This window comes from Papaver somniferum, chromosome 2, assembly GCF_003573695.1.
Source record: "Papaver somniferum cultivar HN1 chromosome 2, ASM357369v1, whole genome shotgun sequence".
NCBI lineage: Eukaryota > Viridiplantae > Streptophyta > Magnoliopsida > Ranunculales > Papaveraceae > Papaver > Papaver somniferum.
In genome coordinates, this window is record NC_039359.1 from 219,310,199 (window position 1) to 219,316,383 (window position 6,185).

At 39.4% G+C, this 6,185-nt stretch overlaps 1 pseudogene; it reads left to right on the forward strand.

Annotated features, from left to right (window-relative positions):
- The first annotated feature begins 1,418 nt into the window (after nucleotides 1-1,418).
- Nucleotides 1,419-3,555, forward strand: LOC113352900 (annotated as a pseudogene).
- The last annotated feature ends 2,630 nt before the right edge of the window (nucleotides 3,556-6,185 follow it).

The window sequence follows — 6,185 nt, forward strand, 5'->3', positions numbered from 1 at the left end:
AAATGGATGTTCATAGTGCTTTTCTACATGTGTGATCTTGATGAGGAAGTATATATGCAACTTCCTCCAGGATAGTCGACTAAATATCCTGGTAAAGTGTGTCGACTCCATAAATCTTTGTATGGTCTTCGTCAAGCTCCTCGTAATTGGTTTGTTAGGCTTGCAGGTGGTCTTAAGGATTTTGGATTTGTAAAGTCTAATGTTGATTACTCTCTATTTACCCTACGACGAGGTGAGCATTCAATTAATGTACTTTTCTATGTGGATGATTTAATTATTGCTGGGAATAATTCCGCTTCTATTACTGCTTTTAAAGCATATTTAAGCCGTTGCTTTCATATGAAATATTTGGAAAATCTCGAGTATTTTCTTGGTATTGAAATGTCTCGAGGAGCTGATGGTCTGTTTTTTTTCTCAACGGAAATACACCTTGGATATTCTGTCTGAGACTGGACTTCTTGGAGCCAAACCACCTTCTTCACCCATTGATCAACATCATCGTCTAGCTCTAGATGATGGTCTATTCTGACTCATCTCAGTATCATCGGCTTATTGGACGTTTGATTTATTTGACCATTACACGCCCTGAATTGTGTTACTTGGTGCATGTGTTGGCTCAATTTATGCAGTGCCTCAGGTATCTCATTGGGAAGCTGCTCTTCGAGTTCTTCGTTATCTAAAGGGCCATCCGGGTCAAGGGATTGTTTTACGCAAGGATAATGCTCTCCAACTTACTGCTTATTGTGATTCTGATTGGGCCTCCTGCCCACTTAGTCGTCGTTCGCTTACTGGTTATTTTATTTTTTTGGAGGCTCACCTATATCTTGGAAAACAAAGAAGCAACACACAGTATCTCGTTCTTCTGCTGAAGCCGAGTACCGTTCTATGGCTCATGCTTGTAGTGAACTCACGTGGCTAAAGGCATTATTGAAATTTCTAGGTGCGATTCACTCTCAGCCTATGCGTCTTTACTGTGATAGTCAATCCGCACATCATATTGCTGCTAATCCTGTTTTTTATGAACGCACAAAACATATTGAGATTGATTGTCATTATGTACGAGATCAAATTCAGTCTGGCGCTATTATTACTTCTCATGTTCGCACAACCGCTCAGCTTGCAGACATTTTCATCAAAGCTCTGGGTCGTCCTCAGTTTGAGTTACTTCTTCGCAAGTTGGGCATTCACGATCTCCATGCTCGAACTTGAGGGGGAGTATTAGGAGATATTGTATATTTATATATATATTGTTTATATGGCTAGGAAATATAATAGTTAGGAAAGATATTATTTTGAGTTAATGCTAGCAAATATATATTTTTAGTCATCTTCTTATTTAATCTAAGGGAATACAGATTTTGTAACCAAATTTTTCATAATAAGAAAATCTTCTGATTTGTGTGGGTTTTATTGTAGCAATGGCTAGCATCCTTGGTCTGGGAGCTGGTAATTTCATTTTGAAATATTATACTAATGGTTTACAAAGAATACAACTGAACAAAAACAACTACAACTTTTTAAGATGTTTAGACAAAATCTGAAGTTTTCTTTTGATTTGTTATTCTTTCAGCTCTGGGAACATCACCAAGTCATAAAGTGGTTAAACCTACTCCTAGCACGAAGCCCGTTACACATTTTTTTTCATCTCTGGTATCAAGTGATCCAGTGGTTCCTAGCACAGAGTCCGGTACAAAATTTAGTGATGTTCAGGGTGTTGATGAGGCCAAAGCGGAGCTGGAAGAAATTATCCACTATCTTCGCAATCCTGAGGTAAAAACAATATAACATATTTGTCATTATAGATCCCAGCCATGCAATTGTGCCAGGCGCTTGGCGAGTCGCCTTGCCTCGCCTAACGCCTAGGCGTTTTAGGCGTCCAGAAGAAAAATAGAAAAAATAGTTGCTCACAGTTTTGCGCCTTGGGCGTTTTATTAGCTAGGCGCCTAAGCGAGCTAGGGAACATAGGATCCCAGTATCTCTAATTGCGCCAATTATGATCTGTGAACATGATGTTTCACATTTCCGCATGTATGTATATGAAAGCCTTTCCCGATCGAATTAAAGTTCTTCATTATGTTGATTTTTCTTAGCAATATCTTTTTATTGTTTCAGCGGTTCACAAGTCCAGGAGCTAAACTCCCCAAGGGTGTTTTGCTTTGTGACCTGGGACAGGTAAAACCATGTTAGCAAGAACCGTTGCGGGAGAAGCTGGAGTACCATTCTTCTTCAAAAGCGTAAGTGAATTTGAGGAACAGGGGATTGGTGTAGGAGCAAGGAGAGTTAGGGATCTATTTGTTGCTGCAAAGAAGTGTTCTCCATGTATAATTTTCATTGATGAAATAGATTCATTTGGTGGGCAGCGTAACCCCAGAGATTTTAAATATCCCAACGCGACCTTGAATCAGTTTCTTGTCGAGCTTGATGGCTTTCAACAAAATGATGGAATTATTTTTATCGCTGCAACCAACTTCCCCGAGTTTTTGGATAAAGCACTTGTAAGACCTGGACGCTTCGACAGGACCGTTGTTTTGCCCAATCCAGATGATAAAGGACGGAAACAGATATTGGAATCTCACATGTCAAAGGTAAATTAGTTCATCTTTGAAAATTTTCTACTGCATTGGGAACTAATAAAACCCCTCGGTTAATCTTTCAGATTGTTTAGTCGTTTAGTGTTTAAATGCATGAAACATTAATACACCAAGAATGCCATTTGACAGGTACCCCAAGGAAAAGATGTTGATCCAAGTATCATTGCAAGAGGAACACCAGGATTCTCAGGCGCAGATCTTGCAAATTTGGTAAACGTTGCAGCTCTCAAAGCAGCAAAGGAGGATCCTAAAGCAGTGAGCATGACTGAGTTAGAATATGCGAAGGATAAGATTATGATGGGAAGTGAACGCAAATCAGCTGTGATTTCTGACGAATCACGAAAACTAACAGCATTCCATGAAGGTGTCCATGCTTTGGTAACCATCCATACAGATGGAGCTCATCCAGTTCACAAAAATTGTTCCACGAGGAATGTCTCTTGGGATGGTAGCGCAGTTGCCTGACAAAGGTGAGACTAGCGTTTCTCGCAAGCAAATGCTTGCTAGGTTAGATGTTTGTATGGGTGGGCGAGTAGCCGAGGAATTTATATTTGGAGAAAGTGAAGTTACTTCTGGTGCATCTTCAGATCTCCAACAAGCAACGTCTTTAGCAAGAGCAATGGTCACAAAATATGGAATGACCAAAACAGTTGGGCTTGTAGCTCACAATTACGATGATAATGGGAACAGTATGAGCACTGAAACTAGACTTCTTATTGAAGAAGAGGTGAAGGGATTCTTGGACAGGGCTTACAATAATGCGAAGACAATTCTAACTACCCACAACAAGGAACTCCATACACTAGCTAATGCTCTGCTGGAGAAAGAAACACTCACAGGAACTCAAGTCACTGCTTTAATTGAAAAAAAGCAAATGAGGTTTAAGCAGCCTGTTTTGGATAACCCGAAACTGGGGAAGGAAGGAAGAAGTGGATATCAGGGAAAGAAGTGGCCAGTAGTCTAATACTTGTAGGCTGTTGCCATTGTTTAAGATGTATTCTCATAGGCTGTTGCCTTTGTTTTATCTTTTTTTTTCCCCATTTTGTTGTGTGCCTTATATATTTCACCTCCTTCTTTTTTTGAAGCATATATTTATTATAAAAGGATTTAGTTTACAACTTGTCTTGGGTATTTGATACCGACAGAATCTTGAAATAAAATGTGACTAATAAAAGATGGGATTGCCTGGTCCCAGGTTTTGGTTGAGTAGTTTCCTGTTTGACTTCCATCTGCTGCATGGTTTGCCAGTCCGTCCGCTGCTTGATTTCCTTCTCTGTAGTTGTGTTGTATAGCGACTTACGGAATTTGCCTCAGTCTGTTTTTTATTTCTTTAATCATTTCTGCTATGTACCACGGTGGTGTTGCAGTTGTTGTGATGAGACGCATGAGGTTCTCCGAGTCTGTTTCAAAGAGAATTCTAGGCCATTGTCTCTCTGTTGCTGTTCTTGAAGCCAATAGTAAGGTCCATATTTCTGTAGTTAGTGTCGTAGTAATTCCTAATGGTTGTGCCAAAGCTATTATTGTTCGTGCATCAGAGTCTCTGCAGACGAAACCCGCCCTTGCAAATCATGGGTGGCCTCTGGATGCTCCATCTGTGTTAATTTTGATGCAATTGGTATTTGGAGCGGACCAACCTACCAATATTGTTGTCATCCTTTTATCATTTATTGTATGGTTGAATATTGGTGTAGCTCCTGGTATGATTGGTGGTGAAGCTCGCTGTGCCCAGGAATATTCTTGTTGTAGTTTTTGTGCCCAGGCTAGTATTTCTTATGATGTTGTTTGTTTTCGTTGGTAAATTAGATCATTTCTGGATACCCATGGGGTCCAGAATATAAAACAGAAGGAGGAGATTGTCGCAGTTGATGTTGGATGTTGTAGGATTTGAGATATAGTTGTTTGTGGAGTTAAGGTGAAGGTATGGGTATGGATGGTGTTTGGTGTATTTGTAAGTTGATTGAATAAGTTGTTCCAGGAAGTAGTTGTTGTTGGACAGTGAATTAAAAGGTGGCTTGCTAGTTCCTTATCAGAATTGCATCTTGGACATATGTCTGCGTTGGTCAAATGGATTCGATGTAAGAGAGAGAAGGTTGGTAAACCTTCATTGATGGCTTTCCACAAGAAAAGCCGAATTTTTGGTGGACATGGTAAAGTCCATAGGAATTTGGTAGGTTGTAAAGGTGTGTGGGTTGGTTGACCATGGGTTAGACATTTGTATCCTGAAGATGTGGTGTAGCTTCCTGATTTTGAGTGTGGCCAGATAATTTTATCGGGGGTATTGTTTTGTGGAAGGTGGATATTGATGATTTTTTGAATTGTTTGATTGGGAAAGGTGCTCAATTTTTCATGATTCCAGGAGTGGGATAAAGGGTCGATGATATCCGCTACCATTTTGATTGGGTAATAATGTTTTGGATCTAGATTTGGGGAGTGAGGAATCCAGCTCGCTTCTATTGGTGTTGATAACCTATTTCCAATACGATGGAATACTAAATTTTGCATGGTAGGGAAAATTGAAGCAAGTTGTCTCCATTGAGGGCTGGAAGAGGATGGAATGGAGATGTTTCCTTGTAGAATTTGTTGTTCATTAAAGTATTTTGCACTGAAAAGACTTCCGCATATAGAGTTAGGTTGTTCATGTAAATTCCAAATTCTCTTAATGAGAAGGGCTTTATTATGGTCAGCGTTTTTCCTTATTCCCAATCCTCCTTCGGCTATTGGTTTTGTTGCTTTATCCCATCCTATGCGGTGTAGTTTTTTGGTTGATGAGTCGTGTCCCCGAAAAATTTCCTGGTTATACGATCTATTTGTTTGTGTATATTTTTGGATAGATTTTGTGTTTGCATTATGTGACTGGAGGTTGGTGTTAGGGAGGTTTTGATGAGAACGAGTCTTTCTGCTGGCGTTAGGCATTTTGTCATCCATCCTTTTGCTTTTCTAGCTAGTCTTTGTAGAAGAGAAGTGAAAGGTCGGTTTGCTGCTCTTTCCTGTTTAAACTGTATGCCTAGATAGGTTGGAGGTTTTGAAGTGGTTGGCATATTAAAAAAATGCTGAAGATCATTTATTTTGATTGGGTCTAAATTAGGTGATGGATGATTACTGATTTGGTAGTATTAATTACTTGCCCTGCAGAAGAACTATAGGCTTGGAGAAGGGTTTTAAGGTGTTGATTACTCCGATCTGACGCTTTATACGTAATCAGAAGATCATCCGCAAACATTAGATGAATTATGAGAGGTGCTTTTTGTGATATATTAAGTCCTGGAACTAATTTTTGGCTTTGGAGGTTTCCCAGGTTTGTCGATAGGATTTCAGCACATATGATAAAAATATAGGATGATAGTGGGTCACCTTGCCTAATACCTCTACTTGGTGTGATGTATCCATGGGATGTACCGTTTATTTTGATGGAGTATGTAACTATTGTAACACATAAAATGATGTAGTCTATAAAGGCTGATGGGAATCCTAGTTTTGTAAGTGAAGTTTTGATGAATCCCCAGTCTAGGCTATCATAGGTTTTTTGGATGTCTAATTTTAGAGCTATTTTTGGATCTTTGGTGGATTTTGAGGTTCTGATATTATGGAACAGTT